Genomic DNA, 23,349 nt, shown 5'->3' with positions numbered 1-23,349 from the left:
TGAACCAACTAGACCCCCTAATGCGAACAAACAGATCAGATAACAATGGCAAAGGATACTGACCGTGATTTTGTTTAGAAGGCGATAATCAATACAAGGTCTCAGGGAACCATCCTTCTTAGCCACAAAAAAGAACCCCACACCAAGAGGGGAGAAGGAGGGGCGAATAAGTACTTTCTCCAAAGACTCCTTTATATAACTCCGCATAGCAGCATGCTCCGGCACTGACAAATTGAAAAGTCGTCCCTTAGGAAACTTACTACCAGGAATCAAATTTATAGCACAATCACAATCCCTATGAGGAGGTAGAGAACTGAGTTTGGGCTCATCAAATACATCCTGGTAATCCGACAAAAACGCAGGGACCTCAGAAGGAGTGGATGAAGCAATTGACACCACAGGAGCGTCGCAATGAATTCTGTCATGATTCCCCAATGGCATGGGAACATCAGAAACACAAAAATAACAGACTAGCTCTCGGGTGATGGAAACTCAAGCTGACCGTGACCTAAATCTACCACACAACTAACAGTAGCCAGGAAGCATTCCTACGGCTGCCTAGATGCCATGCGCCAGCCGGAGAACTAATTACGCCTGGAAGAGGAAGGAACAGACCTGGCTTACCTCTAGAGAAATTCCCCAAAGATGATAGTAGCCCCCACGTATATTAACGGTGAGTTCAGAGGAAAAGACATACACAGTATGAAGGTAGATTTAGCAAAGCGAGGTCCACTTACTAGATAGAGGAAGGATACAAAAGAGGACTTCACGGTCAGCTGAAAAACCCTTTCAAAAAACCCATCCTGAAATTACTTTAAGACTCCTGTGTCAACTCATGACACAGGAGTGGCAATTTCAGTCCATAAGAGCTTCCAGTAACAGGAAATGACAAAACTGTAAACTGGACAAGAAAAACAAAAAAATAAGGACAAGAGTCCACTTAGCTGATCAGCAGACTAGTAGCAGGAACATGCAACTGAATGACTCAGGTTACAATGATGACCGGCAAGGAAGTGACTGGAGAGCAAGGCTAAATAGGGAACTCCCAAAACTGATGGAAGCAGGTGAGCTGAGGCAGAAAAGCACACACAAGTCTCCAGTACCACCAGCCACCACCAGGGGAGCCAAAAAGCGGATCACAACAGAATTCCCTGACAACCCCAACTCGACACAGACATTGCTTTCCAATCCAGGACTGGATTATGAGTCTGCAACCATGGCAGGCTCAACACGACAACATCATGCAAATTATGCAATACAAGAAAGCGAAACACCTCCTGATGAACAGGAGTCATGCACATGGTCACTTGTGTCCATGTTGTGAATTCTGTTTGTGGGCTCCCCCGGTGGTGTTTTATGGTATTGCCACTTATTTGCCTTCTTCTATCCTTGATCACCTGTTGACACCCATTAGGGGAGTTTCCTATTTAAGCCTGCTTGGCTGCTGGTCTGATGCCGGCCAACAATGTATCAGTAGCATTCTGTTGCATTCTCCTGCCTCAAGTTCCAGTTCAGCTAAGTTGAATTTTGTTCCTAGTTAATGCTATTTTTTGTCCAGCTATCTGCAATGTGACTCTCTGTAGCTGGAAGCTCTCGTGGACTGAAATTGCCACTCCAGTGGCATGAGTTGTCACTGGAGTTTTAAAGTAATTTCAGGATGGTGTTTTTGAGTAGTGTTTTGAAGTTGACCGTGAAGTAACTCTTTCCTGTACTTCTGCTATCTAGTAAGCGGACCTCACTGTGCTAATCTGCTGTTCATCCTACGTATGTCTTTTCCTCTTGACTCACCGTCAATATTTGTGGGGGCCTGCTATCTCCTTTTGGGGTTCATCTCTGGAGGTAAGGCAGGCCTGTATATTCCTCTGATAGGGGTAGTTAGATCTCCGGCTGGCGCGTGGTGTCTAGGGCATCGTAGGAAACACTCCCCGGCTACTTCCAGTGTTGTGTCAGGTTCAGGTCACGGTCACTTTAGTTTCCATCACCCGAGAGCTAGTCCGTTTGTTATTTTTGATTTCCCTGCCATTGGGAAAATCATAACAGTTTGGCCGGCCTGATGTGTTAAAACTATGCACTAAAGCAGGAAAGGATATGAAAAGGTTTTTTTTTTCCTTCTGTGTTTGGAAAGTGCACCTTAGTGCTTATTTGTACTCCTTGCTTAAACTGCAGTCTTCAGCCTTTTTTTTTTTTTTTCCTTCCTCTCCTCTTAATCTCTGAATGGCTTTGGTTACACCTGTTTGAATCATGGATCCACAGAGTTTGGTTGCAGGTCTGAATAACCTGGCTACAAAGGTCCAGAACTTACAAGATTTTGTTATACGTGCTCCAATGTCTGAACCTAAGATTCCTATGCCTGAATTTTTTACCGGAGACAGATCCCGTTTTTTGAATTTCAGAGAGAATTGTAAATTGTTTTTGTCTCTGAAATCTCACTCTGCTGGTGATCCTGCGCAACAGGTTAAAATTGTTATTTCTCTATTGCGGGGTGACCCACAAAGTTGGGCATTTGCATTGTCGCCAGGGGATCCTGCGTTATTAAATGTAGATGCGTTTTTTCTGGCTTTGGGGTTGCTTTATGAAGAACCTAATTTAGAGATTTTGGCTGAGAAAGCCTTGATAGCTCTTTCCCAAGGGCAAGATGAAGCTGAGATATACTGCCAGAAATTTCGTAAATGGTCGGTGCTTACTAAATGGAATGAGTGCGCTCTAGCAGCTAATTTCAGAGAAGGTCTCTCTGATGCCGTGAAGGATGTCATGGTGGGGTTCCCTGTGCCTACAGGTCTGAATGATGCCATGAAATTGGCTATCCAGATTGATCGGCGTTTACGGGAGAGCAAATCTGTGCACCATATGGCGGTATCTTCTGAGCAAAAATCTGTGCACCATATGGCGGTATCTTTTGAGCAAAAACCTGTGCACCATATGGCGGTATCTTCTGAGCAAAAACCTGTGCACCATATGGCGGTATCTTCTGAGCAAAGACCTGTGCATCATTTGGCGGTGACCTCTGAAAAGGCACCAGAGCATATGCAATGCGATAGTGTATTGTCTAGAGGCGAACGACAGAATTACAGGCGCAAAAATGGGTTGTGCTTCTATTGTGGAGATCCAGCTCATGTTATATCAGCATGCTCTAAACGCATAAAGAAGGTTGATAAAAAGGTTGATAAATCTTTTTCTATGGGTACCTTGCAGTCTAAATTTCTTTTGTCCGTGACATTGATTTGTACTTTATCATCTGTTACTGTGGATGCTTATGTGGATTCTGGCGCCGCTCTGAGTCTCATGGATTGGTCCTTTGCCAAGCGTTGTGGGTTTGATTTAGAGCCTCTGGAGGTTTCTATTCCCTTAAAGGGTATTGATTCTACACCTTTGGCTAGCAATAGACCACAATATTGGACACAAGTGACTATGCATCTTTCCCCAGACCATCAGGAGATTATTCGTTTCCTTGTGTTATATAATCTACATGACGTATTAGTACTTGGATTACCATGGTTACAAATTCATAATCCAGTCTTGGACTGGAGATCAATGTCTGTGCTGAGCTGGGGATGTCGGGGGATTCATGGGGATGCACCCTTGGTTCCCATTTCTTCATCTACTCCCTCTGAGATCCCAGCATTTCTGTCAGATTTTTATGATGTCTTTCAGGAGCCTAAAACTGATTCTCTCCCCCCTCACAGAGAGTGTGACTGCGCTATTGAGTTGATTCCCGGTAGTAAATTTCCTAAGGGTCGCTTGTTTAATTTGTCTGTACCTGAACATACTGCTATGCGGGAGTATATCAGAGAATCTTTGGAAAAGGGTCATATTCGCCCCTCTTTGTCTCCATTGGGGGCAGGGTTTTTTTTTGTGGGTAAAAAGGATGGTTCATTGAGACCTTGTATCGACTATCGACTTCTGAATAAGATTACTGTTAAATACCAGTACCCGTTACCTTTACTGACTGATCTTTTTGCTCGCATAAAGGGGGCGAAGTGGTTCACTAAGATCGATCTACGTGGTGCGTATAATTTGGTGCGGATTAAGCAGGGGGATGAGTGGAAGACCGCATTTAATACGCCTGAAGGCCATTTTGAGTATTTGGTAATGCCTTTCGGTCTCGCGAATGCCCCTTCCGTCTTTCAGTCCTTTATGCACGATATTTTCCGTGAATATCTGGATAAATTTATGATTGTGTATTTGGATGATATTTTGATTTTTTTCGGAGGACTGGGAATCTCATGTTCAACAGGTCAGGAGAGTTTTTCAGGTTTTACGAGCTAATTTTCTATTTGTGAAGGGCTCAAAGTGTATTTTTGGGGTTCAGAGAATTTCCTTTCTGGGATATATTTTTTCCCCTTCATCTATGGAGATGGACCCTGTTAAGGTTCAGGCTATTTGTGATTGGATACAACCTACTTCTCTAAAGAGTCTTCAGAAGTTCTTGGGATTTGCTAATTTCTATCGCCGATTCATAGCGGGTTTTTCTGCCATTGCTAGACCTTTGACTGATTTGACCAAGAAGGGTGCTGATGTTGCTAATTGGTCCTCTGCGGCTGTGGAGGCCTTTCGGGAGCTTAAGCGCCGCTTTTCTTCTGCTCCTGTGTTGCGCCAGCCTGATGTTTCGCTCCCGTTCCAGGTTGAAGTAGATGCTTCCGAGATCGGAGCAGGTGCAGTTTTGTCGCAGAAAGGTCCTGACTGCTCAGTGATGAGACCATGTGCGTTTTTCTCTCGAAAGTTTTCGCCCGCTGAGCGAAATTATGATGTTGGAAATCGGGAGCTCTTGGCCATGAAGTGGGCATTTGAGGAGTGGCGTCATTGGCTTGAGGGTGCTAGACACCAGGTGGTGGTCTTGACTGACCACAAAAATCTAATTTATCTTGAGTCAGCCAGGCGTCTGAATCCTAGACAGGCGCGCTGGTCATTGTTTTTCTCTCGATTTAACTTTGTGGTCTCATATCTGCCTGGGTCTAAGAATGTGAGGGCGGATGCCCTCTCTAGGAGTTTTGAGCCTGACTCGCCTGGTGATTCCGAACCTACTGGTATCCTGAAGGATGGGGTGATATTGTCAGCTGTCTCCCCAGACCTGCGGCGCTCTTTGCAGGAGTTTCAGGTGGATAGGCCTGATCGCTGTCCGCCTGGTAGACTGTTTGTCCCTGATGACTGGACCAGTAGAGTTATTTCGGAGGTTCACTCTTCCGCGTTGGCAGGTCATCCTGGAATTTTTGGCACCAGGGATCTGGTGTCTAGGTCCTTCTGGTGGCCTTCCTTGTCTCGAGATGTACGTATTTTTGTGCAGTCTTGTGATGTTTGTGCTCGGGCTAAGCCCTGCTGTTCCCGCGCCAGCGGGTTGTTGTTGCCCTTGCCTATTCCTAAGAGGCCTTGGACGCACATCTCTATGGACTTTATTTCTGACCTTCCTGTTTCTCGTAGGATGTCCGTCATCTGGGTGGTGTGTGACCGTTTTTCCAAGATGGTTCACTTGGTACCTTTGCCCAAATTGCCCTCCTCCTCTGAGCTGGTCCCTCTATTTTTTCAGAATGTTGTGCATTTGCATGGTATTCCTGAGAATATAGTGTCTGACAGGGGTACTCAGTTTGTGTCTAGATTTTGGCGGGCGTTCTGTGCCAGGATGGGCATCGACTTGTCGTTTTCGTCTGCGTTCCATCCTCAGACTAATGGCCAGACTGAGCGTACTAATCAGACCTTGGAGACTTACTTGAGGTGTTTTGTGTCCGCTGATCAGGACGATTGGCTTGATTTTTTGCCATTGGCAGAGTTTGCCCTTAACAATCGGGCCAGTTCTGCCACTTTGGTTTCTCCATTTTTTTGTAATTCAGGGTTTCACCCTCGCTTTTCGTCCGGTCAATTGGAGTCTTCGGATTGTCCTCGAGTAGATGCTGTGGTTGATAGAATGCATCAGATTTGGGGACAGGTTGTGGACAATCTAAAGTTGTCCCAGGAGAAGACTCAACAGTTCACTAATCGTCATCGGCGTGTCGGTCCTCGTCTTTGTGTTGGGGACCTGGTTTGGTTGTCTTCTCGATTTGTTCCTATGAAGGTCTCGTCTCCTAAGTTTAAGCCTCGGTTTATCGGCCCTTATAGGATTCTGGAGGTTCTCAATCCTGTGTCCTTTCGTTTGGACCTCCCAGCATCTTTTACTATTCATAATGTTTTTCATCGGTCATTATTGCGGAGGTATGAGGTGCCGGTTGTTCCGTCTGCTGATCCTCCTGCTCCTGTGCTGGTTGAGGGTGAGTTGGAGTATGTGGTGGAAAAGATCTTGGACTCCCGTGTTTCCAGACGGAAACTTCAGTATCTGGTTAAGTGGAAAGGCTATGGCCAGGAGGATAATTCTTGGGTGACAGCATCTGATGTTCATGCTCCTGATTTGGTTCGTGCATTCCATAGTGCTCATCCAGATCGCCCTGGTGGTTCTGGTGAGGGTTCGGTGCCCCCTCCTTAAGGGGGGGGTACTGTTGTGAATTCTGTTTGTGGGCTCCCCCGGTGGTGTTTTATGGTATTGCCACTTATTTGCCTTCTTCTATCCTTGATCACCTGTTGACACCCATTAGGGGAGTTTCCTATTTAAGCCTGCTTGGCTGCTGGTCTGATGCCGGCCAACAATGTATCAGTAGCATTCTGTTGCATTCTCCTGCCTCAAGTTCCAGTTCAGCTAAGTTGAATTTTGTTCCTAGTTAATGCTATTTTTTGTCCAGCTATCTGCAATGTGACTCTCTGTAGCTGGAAGCTCTCGTGGACTGAAATTGCCACTCCAGTGGCATGAGTTGTCACTGGAGTTTTAAAGTAATTTCAGGATGGTGTTTTTGAGTAGTGTTTTGAAGTTGACCGTGAAGTAACTCTTTCCTGTACTTCTGCTATCTAGTAAGCGGACCTCACTGTGCTAATCTGCTGTTCATCCTACGTATGTCTTTTCCTCTTGACTCACCGTCAATATTTGTGGGGGCCTGCTATCTCCTTTTGGGGTTCATCTCTGGAGGTAAGGCAGGCCTGTATATTCCTCTGATAGGGGTAGTTAGATCTCCGGCTGGCGCGTGGTGTCTAGGGCATCGTAGGAAACACTCCCCGGCTACTTCCAGTGTTGTGTCAGGTTCAGGTCACGGTCACTTTAGTTTCCATCACCCGAGAGCTAGTCCGTTTGTTATTTTTGATTTCCCTGCCATTGGGAAAATCATAACATGTCCAGTACTGAGGTTTATTCGTAGCCAATGGTGTAGCATCAATTCCCCTTAGTGGAATAGGGAATTTTAAAGGCTCCAAAACAAAACCACAGCACCTGGCAAATGACAAATCCATCAGACTCAGGGCAGCACCTGAATCCACAAAAGCCATAACCGGGTAAGATGACAGGGAACAAATCAGGGTAACAGACAAAATAAACTTAGGCTGTAAAGTACCGATGGTGACAGATTTATCAATCTTTTTTGTGCGCTTAGAGCATGCTGAGATAACATGAGCTGAGTCACCACAGTAAAAGCACAACCCATTTTGCTGTCTATAATTTTGCCGTTCACTTCTGGTCAGAATTCTATCACATTGCATAGACTCAGGTGTCTGTTCAGAAGACACCGCCAAATGGTGCGCAGGTTTGCGCTCCCGCAAACGCCGATCAATCTGAATGGCCAGAGTCATTGACTCATTCAGACCTGCAGGCGTAGGGAACCCCACCATGACATTCTTAATGGCTTCAGAAAGACCTTTTCTGAAATTTGCAGCCAGGGCACACTCATTCCATTGAGTAAGCACCGACCATTTCCGAAATTTCTGGCAGTATACCTCTGCACCATCTTGCCCCTGAGAGAGGGCCAACAACGCTTTTTCAGCCTGGTTCTCAAGATTAGGTTCCTCATAGAGTAATCCAAGGGCCAGAAAAAACGCATCCACACTGAGCAATGCAGGATCCCCTGGAGCCAATGCGAAAGCCCAATCTTGAGGGTCGTGTCATGGTTCCCAATGGCAAGGAAACGTCAGAGAACTTAAACTACAGACTAGCTCCTGGGTGATGGAATCTCGAGCTGACCGTGAGCTAAACCTATCACACAACTAACAGTGGCCGGGTGACGTACCTACGTTTTATCCCTAGACGCCCAGCGCCAGCCGGAGAACTAACTAACCCTAATAGAGGAAAAGACAGACCTGGCTTACCTCTAGGGAAATTCCCCCAAAAAGGAGACAGAAGCCCCCCACATATATTGACGGTGAGTTCAGAGGAAAAGACACACGTAGTATGAAGGTAGGTTCAGCAAAGCGAGGTCCGCTTACTAGATAGCAAGAAGATACAATAGGGAACTTCACGGTCAGCTGAAAACCCTATTAAAATACCATCCCGAAATTACTTTAAGACTCATGTGTCAACTCATGACACCGGAGTGGCAATTTCGGCCCACAAGAGCTTCCAGCTACAGAAAAATAACATAACTGTGAACTGGAACAAAAATGCAAAACAAACTTAGGACTAAGAGTCCAACTTAGCTGATAGTAGTCTAGAAGCAGGAACATGCAACAGAAAGGCTCTGGTTACATTGATGGCCGGCACTAGAATAACTGAGCAGCAAGGCTAAATAGGATACACCCATATCCTGATGGAAACAGGTGAACAGAGAAAGTGAAGCACACAAGTCCAGTACCACCAGTGACCACCGGGGGAGCCCAAAAACCAAATTCACAACAGGGTCGCCACGCAAGAAAGAAATAATAATCTTAACTTGCTGAACAGAATCCCCAGAGGAACGAGGTTTCAAAGAAAGAAACAATTTGCAATTGTTCTTAAAATTCAGGAACCTAGATCTATCTCCAGAAAACAACTCCGGAATAGGTAATCCAGACTCTGACATAGGACTGTGCACAACAAAATCCTGAATACTTTGTACCCTTGCAGCAAGATGATCTACACTGGAAGCTAAACTCTGGATATCCATGTCAGCAGCTGAACTCAGAGCCACACCAAGATTAAGAGGAGGAGAGAAGCCAGACACACAGCAGCTAGACACACGGCAGCAAAAAAAAAAAAAATTTCTCCAAGCTTTTTTTCTCCTGCTTCTGCCATGCAATTAACACTTTACAGGCCGGCTGTACTGTTATGATCCTAGTGGCAAGGATCGCAGGTCGGACTAGCTAAGTAACTGAACAGACGACTAGCTCTGGGGAAGTGGTAACTAGATTGACCGCGACCTGATCCTATCCGCACACAACTATAGGCAGCCGTGGAACGTAACCTGAAAATCCTAGACGTCTCTTCACGGCCTGAGAAACTGACTATTCCTGGAGGGAAAGAAAGTCCTCTCTTGCCTCAGTGGAATGACCCCAAAGATATAGAATAGCCCCCCACAAATATTAACGGTGAGTTAAGGGGAAAGCACAAATGCAGAGATGAAATTAGATTAAGCAAATGAGGACCACTAATACTAGATAGCAGAAAATAGGAAGGGAACTGTGCGGTCAATAAAAAAAAACCCTATTCAAAATATCCACGCAGAGATTGCTCGAGCCCCCGCACCAACTAACGGTGCGGGGGAAGCAACTCCGTACCCCAGAGCTTACCAGCAACAAGAAATCACATATTAGCAAGCTGGACTAGACTCATCATACACAGAAATCATATTGCAGGCAGATGAGCAAAAAATATTCAAACAGAACTTAGCTTATCCTGAAGAGGCAGAAAACGAGATAATCAGGAGTAATCAGAATAGCACTGAATACATTGACAGCCGGCAACAAGTGGAAGTGAAGCAGAGCTAAATAGGAGCCTCCCTGGAGAATAACGAGGCAGCTGATCCAGCCAGACCCGCAGGATAATAAACCAAACCACCAGGGGGAGCCAAAAAAACAAAGTCACACAATACCATCTGTGACCACAAGAGGGAGCCTGAAAACGGAGTTCACAACACCCGGGGCATTGCACAATCCGAAGGGCATGTAGTTAAATTCGCAGAGACCCATCGGTGTCGTGAAGGCCGTCTTCTCTTTGTCCGCCTCCGCCACGGGAACCTGCCAGTACCCACTGGTGAGATCTAAGGTAGAGAAGTAGTTAGCAGATTATAAGGCAGCCAGAGACTCCTCTATCCTGGGCAGTGGGTATGCATCCTTATGTGTAATGCGATTCAACTGCCTGTAATCAACACACATCCTCATTGTACCATCCTTTTTTTTAACAAAGACTAATGGAGCTGCCCAGGGGCTACAACTGTCTCTCACCACCCCAGCCTCCTTCATTTCTCGCAACATGTCCTTGGCACACTGGTAATGAGCTGGGGGTACAGGGCGATATCTCTCTTTTATGGGTCGGTGATCTCCCGTGGGGATGTGATGTTGGATCCCTTTCACCTGTCCAAAATCTAAGGGGTGTTTGCTGAATACCTGCTCGTACTCGTGAACCACCCTGTAGGCCCCCTGTTTCTGATGGGATGGGGTAGAGTCAGTGCCCACATGCAATTCCCGACACCAATCTTTCGAGTGCCCTGCAGAACCGTTGTCCTCCGCCACATTTGACGGGACCAAGGGTTCAGGTGTCTGTATCACACTATTATTGACAGCGAACAGTTTGGCGAGCGTGGCATACTTGGTGAGGTGAACCTCTTCCTCCCCACAATTGAGGACACGTACGGGCACCCTCCCCTGGCGTCGACCACCCCCCGGGCTGTCAGGATAGTAGGCCTATTGTCTGAATATACGGGTTTTACCAAGGCCTAGTAGTCCTTACCCCTGAGGCCTATGGCTGCCCGACACCATATTAACATCTCACTCCTGGGGGGTATCGCGATGGGGTTTGAATCACTCACAGTGACACGACCAATCTCACCACCAGTCAGCTCTACCTGCTGTCTCTGCATCAGAGCTCTGATTTCTTTTTGCAGGGCGCGTTGTTCACTGTGGCCAGCGGTTTCTGCTACCTGTTGCAACAAAACAATAACTTCTGCAAGACAATTTTCTATAACATTAGTACCGATAGTCATCATGGGATTACATTCTCGGCGGTCAATATCAACAATTACAATCCCTTGGGCTTCCAATTCCACCCGCCCCACCTTGATGGTGACCTCTTTATACCCCACTTGTGGCAACGGCTGACCATTACTGGCTATTATGGTGAAATCGTCATCGGGGCCACGAGTAATATCAGTGTCCTCCCAATACCGTTTATAAAGCACGTAAGGCATAGTCGTCACCTGAGAACCGGTGTCCAGCAAAGCGTTCATGGGGATACCGTCAACCACTACAGGAAGAACTGGTCGCCCTCCAATGTATTTGGCTCTCCAATGCTGCGGGCCTGATCGTCCTACTCCTGGGGGTTGGCCCTTTGCCCCAGGGGTTGCTCATTTAAAGGACAGTACCTTGCAAGGTGGCCCACCTGATGACAGCGGCGGCAGATGGGTCGTCCGTCCCGATGGAAGCGATCGTCGTCCCGGCCTCTGGTCGGCGGAGTCCTCCTCTGTCGCATCCAAGGGACATCCTCTGGTCTGGAAGCCAGCTGGATCTTCTCCTTGGGGGCCTCCTGTAGGGACTGCACTGTCCGGGCCAGGGCAGCAACGCTCTTGGTCAGCTCCTGCATCTGGAGGCGGAGTCCTGCAGGGGAGTCGTCCTCTAGGCTCTGGACATCGGCCTCGGCGGCGACTGGGGCATCTGACGCCACCTCCTGGTGGTATGTGAGAGCAGGACGCCTAGGAGGCACTGCACGGCTGGGCTGTCGCTCCTGCAACGCCTGGATAGCTTTATCCTTGAATTGCGCAAAAGTCAAGTCTGGATTTTGCATGGCCAGGAAGTGCAATTGGCCCCGTTGGTGACTGTACAGGAGCCCCTCAATGAAACGCTCCTTCAGGAGTTTATCCTCATCCTGCATGCTGTCGGGGTCACTCTGCTTAATGGCCCGCAGCGCCTCCTGGAGATTAAGGGCATAGTCCCGTAAGCTATCCTGCGGTCTCTGTTTGCATCCATAGAAAGTCAGTTTAATTTCTGTAGCAGTGCGGGTATCAAAGGTGGCTTTAAGCTTTGCAAAAACCTGCTGTGCAGTTCCCTTATCCGCGGCGGACCAGGACTTCACTTCTCTCAGAGCCGCCCCGAAGAGTTGGCCGATTATCATATGAACCTTCTGTGGCTCCGTCAGGGGATAGAACTCGAGCAGGCTGCAGATTCCCTCTTTAAAATCAGTTAAGGTGTGCGACTCCCCGGAGTATCGCGGGAGCCAGGCCGCTCCGGGCAGGTATGGCATAGAGAAGGGCATTATGGCCTTTGTGGTAGCGGCAGTGTCCGACTGGCTGATGCAGGCAGCGGGCTCTGCGGCCACCGGTGGTGGTATTAGGGCCGCGGCTACATCCGCTAAGGGGACCGGAGCTGCCTCTGCATTCCCGGCTGCGACCGCCGCCTCCGCTTCCCCTGACTCAGACATGGCTGTCCCTTCCTCCCACTAACCTGCTGGAGGTCGGAGTTCCTCTTCCGGGGTTGGCACTTTACCACGCTTTCTCGTTCCGCGCTTCTTTTTGACCGGTTCCGCCCTCGAAGCTAAGGCTCCTCCCTCCGTGCGCGGCGATGGCGAATTGTGGCGGGAACTCTTGGCGCAATAACAATGCACAGTCTTTGCAATAAGTCACAGTCCAAGCACAATAAATCACAGTTCCAAGGCACACATGACCTGATTCTTCAGGCTTAAGTAGATCCTGTTCGTGACGCCAAGTTGTAGCGCCCCCACTGCCGCAGGGCCGAGGGGTACCCGGTACCGGGCCTCTAAGTCTCTGTTCTGGGGTTGTCACGGTGGCTAGACCCGGTCCGTGACCCTGCTGAGGGGCGTACAATAAAGGTGGAGGGAATGGTGATGATGTTATGGTGGTGCGGTGCAGGTCGCACTAAATAACGAGGACACCAAGTTGCAGTCTCTTTACCTCTTTACTGAAGACTTCAGGATCCTCAATCCGGAATACGGTTAACCAGGCTGCGCAAGCCTGGCTGGTCCGATGGCACCTCCAGAGTTCCCTTTGCAGGTGGAAATCTGTGCCTACCTTCTAGCGCTTGTGTGTTGTGGTCCTCCCCTGCTGTGCTCACAGGATAGTACCCTTGGAGCCTTGGAGCTGTGATTTATTATACTTGGATTGTGACTTATTGCAAAGACTGTGCATTGCCATTTACCGCCAAAAACCGCCGCCATTACAGCGCTGAGGAGAGCGCAGGAGAAGAAGAGGGGCGTGAAGTGGGCGTAAACAGGCTGGAGAGCGCGAAAGACAATGGCCGCCCAGTCTAAATATTTCTGCACCGTGAGGACGTGTCCGTCAGCAGCCGAGATCCGCCTCCTGATTCTCAATGGTGGGCGGAGACAGAGAAAACGAAACCGCCCACGAAGGAGAGAGCGGGAAAAGGATCAGGAAGCGACCCACGTGGAGGACGCCATGGCCAGCAGCTCGGGACCCGAATGTGGGGTTGAAGCAGAAGTCTCCCCCAACTACCCGGATGAATACCGCAGCCAATTCTCCACTGATAGCGCTGATCTCTTGCAGGCTGAGATGGGAGACTTGATCCACCAGCTCCTTCAGCTGAACATGAAGGCCCAGGCTCCGCTCCAGGTAGCGCCGGAAGGAAGTCCTCTGGCATCGGATCCTGTACCACCACTGGAGTTGTTGCTGAGGCCCTCGCCGGCACAGCCAGCGGAACCCGCCGCAGAGGAGGAGCCTGCATTGGCTGGTGAGTCCGCCGACCCCGTCCCGCTGGCAGAGGGCTTGTTAATAGGCCCCATTGCGGCACCCCCTCTCCCTGGAACCCATAGACTCCAGCGCCTGTTACCATGGGAGGAGGCAACGGGTATGGAACACCTCCTGAAAGCCCCGATTCCGCCAACTACCCTGCTGTGTGAGGCCCATGCAGAGCGTACGGTATGCCGCTGGGTGAACCCAGGATCCAACCTCATGGGGTTCCCCGGGGTGAAGACACGGGAAGGGGAGATGGTGCAGGCCCTGAGCTGGGAGGAATACCAAACCCAGCTGGCACAGCAGTGGAAGGAGAAGGAAAAGGCGTACCAGGCCGGGCTGGAGGCCCACCATCAAAAAGACCTGGCGGTCAAGGACCGGGCCCGCAAGGACCCCACCGCTCACCAGGCCCCGTGCAGGCAGGGCACTATTGTCGCCTTCAAGCTCCGCGGAGGTTGGGGCTTTATCAAAGAGCCGGGCCTATACGCCGAAGTCTTCGTCAACCGGCGGGATGTGGAGTCGCATCTCAGGGAGGGCCACCCAGACCGAGATCTCTATCCGGGGGACAAAGTCACCTACACCCGGCATTTTGGGGAAAAGGGGTGGTTCGCCCTGAATGTCCACAAAAAGCGCAGCCCCGTGACACCCTCGACTAAGGTGTCGGAGAAGCTGTCCCCCATAGCCAAGGTGCTCCCTTATGATCAGCCCACGGTCATCACCAAGACCACCGTGGTCACTCCAACGTGCACTATGGTCAAGACCACGACCTGCAGCATAGTCACCTCAACCACCCTCGTGGCCAAGGAGGCGCCTCTTCAGGTGGGCGGTGCCCCTGCTGCTCCCGAACTGAAGACAGTGGGTACGCAGACCCCCAGATGGGACAACACTCCTCCTTACACAGTACCAGGTGGCGGGCAATATCCACAGGGGTTGCCTCCGCCGGTGCTGCCTCCTGAGTGGTTCAAGTAAATATCCTAACACTCTGCGAATGTAAATAGTTGATTGTTTGTTTCCCGTTTGCTGCTACAACCCGATCAGGGTTAACTCTTAAAGGGATCCCTTTGTTTACCCGGGATCCCTATTGCTTTTTATTTTTTGTTTTCTACCTGTTTGCACAAGTTATCAAGAACTGCTGAATCATGAACAATGCATGATTACAAACTCCTTGTACATAGTTTGCACCTTCTTAAAGGTGCCCTCTACTGGTTTTATAAAAGAAAGGACTCTTTGCGAAGAAACTGTTCCTGGAAGCAGTACCGGAGTCCTTGCTGCATACGGACTTGCAGCTTGAGAAGTTGCACTACCTCTTAGAGACTTAGTCCCTTCTTAAAGGGGATGTTCATCAAAAGCACTTAAAGAATGATGATGTTTTGAAAGAAAGTACTAATAATGCTGATATGTAAAAGTTATATGTAGAAAGCTAGTTAAATTGTAAGAAATGTTTAATGATGTGTCAGAGAATGAGGACAGGAAGTGAACCCAGATGGGGTTAGTTAGTGAGTCCTCCTAGGAGCCATACAGAGATGGCTCAGTAATCCTGAACTGAAAGATGGATGATAAGTTCTATACCGTGTATAGTAGTGGAAAGGCAGTAGGCCCGGGCAGAAAGGGGCGGTCCTGTAACAGAAAGGAGAGGCAGTAGGCCTGGAGCAGATAGGACAGGCGGTCCTGCAGATGTAAAGAAGGAGAATGCAGAAAAGTTGATTAGCCTTATAATGTTTTATAAGAAGGTCTTTAGTGGATTCAGCGAGTACGTCCTTAAAGGCAATGTTAAATTATTGTTCAAAAATTTTGCACTTAGTAGAATACCCAGTTGGGTAAGAAAAGTTATTTATAGTATGTTATTTAAAGTATTTAACCATGTTTGTAAGGCTCAAGTGTCCTCACCTCCCATAAAGGGAAGCTCTGTTAAAAAGTTTACTTGTACTTGCATTTTCAAAATTGTATGTCTTTTTCCTGACATGTATTGTTGTTTTCTTCCCAGTCCAGGAGTACTGGATTTAACCGGGGGGAGTGCAGCGCCCCAGAGTCCTGGTCGTTGCAGTACTGATGCTCCGCCGCTAAGGGGGGCTATGGTACGTCTGATGGCACTGAAGGAGTTCTTCTGACCAGGTATCACCGTCACCAATACACTTCACAGTCTGGCCTCCAGGGGGAGCTAAAGGTTCTATGTATTAGGCCACTCCTCACAATCTGGTAAAACTGGGGGTTAGGCAGAAAGTTAGACAGAAGCTGACTGGGTTGGAACCAGGCAACACCTTGTGGCAGAGGGTGTTGTAGGGGGAAGATTCAGAGGGGTCCCTGTCAGGGGTGGGATCCTGACAGAGGCCTAGCAAACAGAGAGAACGTTACGGGACCGCGCCTGCACGATATAGCGGCGGTACCCCAAGAAAGACAGTCAGTTATAGGCGGGCTGTCTCACCCAATTGACCCAGGAAGACACAGGGGGGGTAACAACAGGAGTGGGGCGACGCTAGAGTCCCGGAAGAGCTCCGAGCCTCCCCATCATACGGGTGCGTCCTAACCATAAGATCTGGGGGACGTGGAAGAACATCAGAATCGAGTTGTGAGGGAACACGAGAAACAGACACAACAGTTGTGGGGACTATCCCGTGAGCACAGCAGGGGAGGACCACAACACACAAGCGCTAGAAGGTAGGCACATATTTCCACCTGCAAAGGGAACTCTGGAGGTGCCATCGGACCGGCCAGGCTTGCGCAGCCTGGTTAACCGTATTCCGGATTGAGGATCCTGAAGTCTTCAGTAAAGAGGTAAAGAGACTGCAACTTGGTGTCCTCGTTATTTACTGCAACCTGCACCGCACCACCATAACATCATCACCATTCCCTCCACCTTTATTGTACGCCCCTCAGCAGGGTCACGGACCGGGTCTAGCCACCGTGACAACCCCAGAACAGAGACTTAGAGGCCCGGTACCGGGTACCCCTCGGCCCTGCGGCAGTGGGGGCGCTACAATACCTGGTCAGGTGAACTCCCTTAGTGCAATCAGACGCAACATCACTCCCCTTAGTGGCAGAGCGACGTTACTTCAACGACCAGGACTCTGGGGCGCTGCACATCTCTACCACAATTTATGTAAAATCTTTTGAAAAATTTGCAACAATTTTCCTACGATTTATCTCTATTAGTAAATTATTCCAGGAAAATCTAAAAATCTAGGCGTAGCCCAAAGCTGATTACTTCTACAAATTTTTATTATAAAAGGAATGAATGCAGTGAATGCTGCCAGTGAGGACTTTTAATATCCACACCTGCTCCTTATCTGCTTCCCTAGCGCCTGTCAGCTCATAACTTTCTGCAATCTCAAGGAGAGTTTATTATATAGGTGAAAGAACAGAGTTCACTTGGAAGATAAGCCCTAAATGTGGTGTGAACTTCTGATGAGTGATTTTTACATTCACTTATTATGAAGAGTGAATGTGTAGGGGGTACTGTTGTTAAGAATTGCTTACAAAGTTATGATATACATAAAGGTGTTTCTCGTCAAGGGCAAATGAAGGATTTTATCTAGACATAATACAGAAGGGTTATCTAGAAGTAGAAGGAGGCAAGGCTCTCATGGTCATAAAAGGTCACCTAGAAAAAGGAGTAGAAGGAAAAAATAACTAGATTGAATTCATCACCTAGAAGGTGGATTTGTAATCTGGATTCACATCACTGTGGCCACCACTTATGTTGACATTTTTTTTTAACCAATAGCTCTTAAGGCCCCGTCTCACATAGCGAGATCGCTAGCGAGATCGCTGCTGAGTCACAAGTTTTGTGACGCAACAGCGACCTCCATAGCGATCTCGCTATGTGTGACACGTACCAGCGATCAGGCCCCTGCTGCGAGATCGCTGGTCGTGTCAGAATGGCCTGGACCTTTTTTTGGTCGTTGAGGCCCCGCTGACATCGCTGAATCGGTGTGTGTGACACCGATCCAGCGATGTCTTCACTGGTAACCAGGGTAAACATCGGGTTACTAAGCGCAGGGCCGCGCTTAGTAACCCGATGTTTACCCTGGTTACCAAAAAAAACAAACAGTACATACTCGCCTTTCGGTGTCCCTTGCCGTCTGCTTCCTGCTCTCACTGACTCCCGGCCGTACAGTGAGAAGTGAGAGCGCAGCAGTGACGTCACCGCTGCGCTCTGCTCTCGCTGTACGGCGGCTCAGTCAGAGCAGGAAGCAGACGGCAAGGGACCTGGACACCGAAAGGCGAGTATGTAGTGTTTGTTTTTTTTGGTAACCAGGGTAAACATCGGGTTACTAAGCGCGGCCCTGCGCTTAGTAACCCGATGTTTACCCTGGTTACCCGGGTGCTGCAGGGGGACTTCGGCATAGTTGAAGACAGTTTCAACGATGCTGAAGTCGTTCCCCTGATCGTTGGTCGCTGGGGAGAGCGGTCTGTGTGACAGCTCCCCAGCGACCACACAGCGACTTACCAACGATCACGGCCAGGTCATATCGCTGGTCGTGATCGTTGGTAAATCGCTTAGTGAGACGGGGCCTTTACTCACCAGGGGCGATTCATCAAGACTCTCATGCTGGCCTAGATGACAGGGTGTTTTGGAGTAGACGCTCCTGATTTATTAAGAGACACATGCCTCTTAGTGAATCAGGCGAAGTGTGTAGTGCGCCGCTATGTGTACCCCACCACAACTCTTACTCCAGCCTCTGCTGGATTAAGATTTGTGGAGTAGAGAACACTGGAAATCATCACAAATTTGACAAGAGAGGGTTGACACACTCCGTCAAGCCCCTGTCCTGCCCCAGCTGCGCCCAATTTAACAGGGTTGGGGCGAGAATTGCGTAAAAATGCCAGAAGTCGAATTTTTTTGTGCAAACTTACTTTACACATAACATCGCAACTTTTCTAAGCTTTTTTTCACCACAGATCTGGAGAAAAAAACTTTGATGAATTGCCACACCACGTCTAAAGCCCAACATACACGTTAAACTAATATTAATCATATCGGCCGAATTTGATTAGTTTGTCCATCACTCCAACGTATATGGGAGCACCATCCAACTGATTGATTGTGGAAGAGTCAGCTGTCATGGCTGTTGGCCAGATGATTGTCTAAAGCATGATTCAAGCAACAATCGTCTGATGTGTATGGGAGCCTTAACCACAACCCGACGTGGCCAATTTCTTCCAAATGCCATAAGTTTTTTAATTTTCTGTCCACCCAGATATGTGAGGTGTTGTTTCTTGCAGGAAGAATTGTACTTTTGATTGACACCTTTCATTTTACCACTGGAAAACTGGAAAAAATGCAAGTTCAATTAAATAAAAAAGGAAAGTAATTCAGATTTTTTTTTTGTGAATTGCGTTCTCAGAAGAACTTGCACAACCAATTTTAGGGTCGATTTTCTCTTGTTACCCTTGTGAAGATAAAAAAATTGAGGCAAAATACATTTTTGTGGGGAAATTTTTTTTATTTTCAAGGCGCAGCATTATAAACATCTATGAAGCACCTGTGGGTTGAAGGTGTTCACCACACATCTAGATAAGCTGCTTGAGAGGTCTAGTTTCCAAAAGGGGGTCACTTGTGGGAGGTTTCCACTCTTTATGCACATCAGGGGCTCCACAATCACGACATGGCATCTGCTAATGATTCCAACAAATTTTGCATTCAAAAAGTCAAATGGCACTCTTTCCCTTTCGAACCCTTTGAAACAGTAGTTTTCCTCCACATATTGGGTATTGGCGTATTCAGGAGAAATTGCACAACAAACTGTAATTGCATTTTCTCCCTTCTGGAAATAAAACAAATTTGGGCAAAAATAACATTTTTGTGGGAAAAATTAGATTTTTTATTTTTACGGGTCAATGTTAGAAACATCTGTGAAGCACCTTGGGCTCACCACATATCTAAATACATTCCTTGAGGGATTTAATTTCCAAAATTAGGTTATTTGTGGGGGGTTTCCACTGTTTAGGCACATCAGAGGCTCTCCAATCGGGCATTGCGTCCGCTAATGATTCCAGGAAATTTTACATTCAAAAAGTCAAATGACGCTCGTTCCCTACCGAGCCCTGCCATGTGCCCAGACAGTAGTTTTCTCCCTCATATGGGATATCAGCATGCTCAGGAGAAATTGTACAACACATTTTGGGGTCCATTTTTTTCCTGTGACCCATGCAAAAATAAAAAAATTGGGTTGAATATAAAATTTTTGTGAAAAAATATTAAATGTTAATTTTTTCCTTCCACATTCCATTAATGCCTTGAAAGCACCTGAAGGGTTAATAAACTTCTTAAATGTGGTTTTGTACACCTTGAAGGGTGCAGTTTTTAGAATGGTGTCACGTTTGGGAATTTTCTGTCATATAAGCCCCTCAAAGTCACTTCAATTGTGATGGGGTCCCTAAAAAAATGGGTTTTGCAAATTTTGTTGGAAAATTAAGAAATCGCTGGTCAACTTTTAACCCTCATAACTTCCTAATAACAAAAAAATATGTTTCAAAAATTGTGCTGGTGTAAAGTAGACATGTGGGAAATGTTATGTATAACTATCCTGTGGATATGTGACAACTTGTTCAAACTGCACAACTCCCTTAAATGTCTTTGAGCCTGAATATAGCCTTGATAAATGTTATTCCTAGTTGTTCCTGGCTAAATACTATCTATTCTTCAATCTGGTTTTGATATTTTGTCAGCTAACTTCCAATCATTAACTTTGGCTGTCCAATATCGCCTCTTTTGACTGTTGCCTGGTACAGCTGCAATCTGACCTTGACTTTTTGATTTGTCTTGTAGTATAATGACAACTGATTAAAATCTATACTTGGGACTATACCTTGTAGTACAGAATTTACCTTCATGAAATGGTTAAGGGTGGTTAAGGGTGAAGACAATGACTTCACACACCAAATTAGTCTGTAAAAATCTGTTTATGTTAGGGCTCTTTCACATGTCCCTGCCTCCAGTACATGTGGTGACAGTTTTCACATGTACCGGAGACACTTACACACATAGACCCATTCAAGTTATTGGGTCTGTGCACATAAAAGTGTGTTTCCATGGACCATGTGTCAGTGGGCAAAATTCACTGACATGTCCCTTTATTACTGGCAGCACAGGCTGCAAACGTCCCACACACATGCACACGAATGACACACTGGGATGTCACCCGTGTGACACGTCCCAGCATCTGAGAAGCAGCGGTACAGTAAGCGCTCCCCGGCTTCGGGTGCTGAGGATGGTTCTCATCATTCTCCCCTGCTCTGTCAGGAGCATTCATCAGCTGCCGCCTGGCATTAAATAAATAAAAAGTCAGGCATGGGTTCCCTTGTATTTTCTATAAACAACAAGGCTAAGCTCACAGCTGGGACTGTTACTTTCAGCTTTCTGCTTCAGCAAGGCCGGTTATCAAGAATAGATGGGTTCCCACACTGTTTGTTTTTTTTTAATTATTTAAATAAATAATTTTTAAAAATGTGTGGAGACCCCCATTTTTGGCAACCAGCCTTGCTAAAGCTGACAGCTGTGGGCTGGTATTCTCAGGCTGGTAAGGGGCCATGGATATTGACCCCCCTGAGCCTAAAAATAGCAGCCTGCAGCCCAGAAAAGGCACATATATTAGAAGCGCCAATTCTGGCGCTTTTGCCGGCTCTTTCCACTTGCCCTGTAGAGGTGGAAAGTGGGGTTCATATTTTTACCTTTGTACTGTCTGGTGACAACAAGCCCACAGCTTAGTAATGGAGAGGTGTCTATGAGACACCTCTGCATTACTAATCTTGTAGTTATATGGTAAAAAAAGACACAGCCAGAATAAAGTCCTTTATTAGAAAAGAAATAAAACAAAACACACTTTTCCATTTTTGTTTAAAAATAACATACACAGTAATACTCAATTAACACCTAATTCCATTGAATCCCTCGTCTCTTGTAATAAAACAAAAATAAAGGAACAAGAATGTGCTTCACCTGTCCATTATTCTGTGCCATACCATAATCAATGTATGGGGAATAAATAGTTTTCAACCTGGATGGTGCCAAGATGCAACCGTTCAGGCTGAGAACCACTGGTGAATGAGCTGCTGCGATTGCAGCATCATTGACCAGCGATGAGATCATCGTAAATCGCCTGCAGAGCAGGGGAGAATGATGAGAGCTATCTTCAGCACCTGTCGCCGGGGAACAGCCCCAATTGTACCGCTGCTTCCCTGGCTTCCGTGCGTGTTGTACTGATGCGGCACACTGGCGGCACACGGTTGCCACACATGTGCTGCATGTATCATACACACGGACACTGACATCTCCGGTTCCAGTTTTTCCAGTACCGGAAATATCAGGACATGTGAAACAGGCCTTATAGAAGGTCTCCCGCACGTAACAATTCCCATGGCACTTAGGCTGCATACATACTTGCAATAGGGAATTCTGCAGGGAGTATTGTGCATCACTTCTGACAAGAATACCATAGCATGCAGTTGTTTTATTGCAATTGTAGAAAAGGACACCTGATGGACCAAAATATAAGGCAATGAGTATATCAGTCTCTCTGTGGTCTGTCATATGAGAACTATGATCAAGTGCCATGTCTTCCATTGTAAACGGAATAATGGTTGGGCGAAGTGCCCTACACACGTGACCATAGGCACAATGGTTTTTCATACATGACCAAAGTAGCCTATGATACTACAAATCTGGCAAGATTCTTATTATTACTTGTAATTAATTAATTTTATGCTATATCTGAGAAAATGGGCCAATAAAGCAATGAGCCAAGTACATAATAAAAAAAAAACCCTCAATAAGCCAGAGATGAGCAAATCTGTGAAAATCTGCTTAGTTGGTATTTTGCCAACTGGCAAATTTCCTATTATAAAGGCATAATTCCATAATATAAGGCTGTTAAGACAGAGACATTTTATATTAATCTCTATTTCAACCTCTATTGAGGAAATCAGAGATTTGTAATGGGAAATTCGTTCATCTGAGAAAATCATATTCTTATCAAAGATTTGGTCATCTCGGGGTTTATTATTTTGTTGCTATAGTATGTTGTGTTTCTAGCTTATATGAATTCCCCATTACTCAGAGACATGATGTAAATACTTGATTACAAGTGATACAATTAAGGGTCTGTGCACACGTTGCTGATATGTCTTGTTTTGACGCATTTTTCTGCACAGACGTTTCACAAAACCTGGAGGTTTTCCTAGTACACCAGCAAAGTGAATGAGATTCCGTCAGTCTCATGTACATGTGGCTCATTTATTCTTTGCAGATTGAATTCTGCAGCATGTCGATTCTTTCAGCATTTTTGCGGGAGATTTCACCTATACTTTTAAATGAGAAAAATACATACATAAAAGCATCAAAAATGAACTAAAAACACAAAAAAATGCATGTATTTTATGCAGTGTTTTTCCTGACAACACATAAGTATTTGCAGCAGATTTTTCTGCTGCAAGTATTGAACATGTGCACATACCCTTAAGTTACACCAGATCTTTAAGAATAAAGATTCCCTACAAATGGCTCTCTTGGAGATGGTTAACCCCTTTCCGACATTGGGCGCAATAGTACGTCAATGCCAAACTCACCCTGTTTGGTGCGGGCTCCGGCGCTGAGCCCGCACCTTTCCAGGCACATGACAGCTAATCTATACAGCTGACATGTGCCCACAACAGCCGCGGGTGGAATCATGATCCACCTGCA

Source organism: Ranitomeya variabilis, chromosome 1, assembly GCF_051348905.1.
Source record: "Ranitomeya variabilis isolate aRanVar5 chromosome 1, aRanVar5.hap1, whole genome shotgun sequence".
Lineage (NCBI taxonomy): Eukaryota > Metazoa > Chordata > Amphibia > Anura > Dendrobatidae > Ranitomeya > Ranitomeya variabilis.
This window is presented reverse-complemented; position numbering follows the sequence as displayed.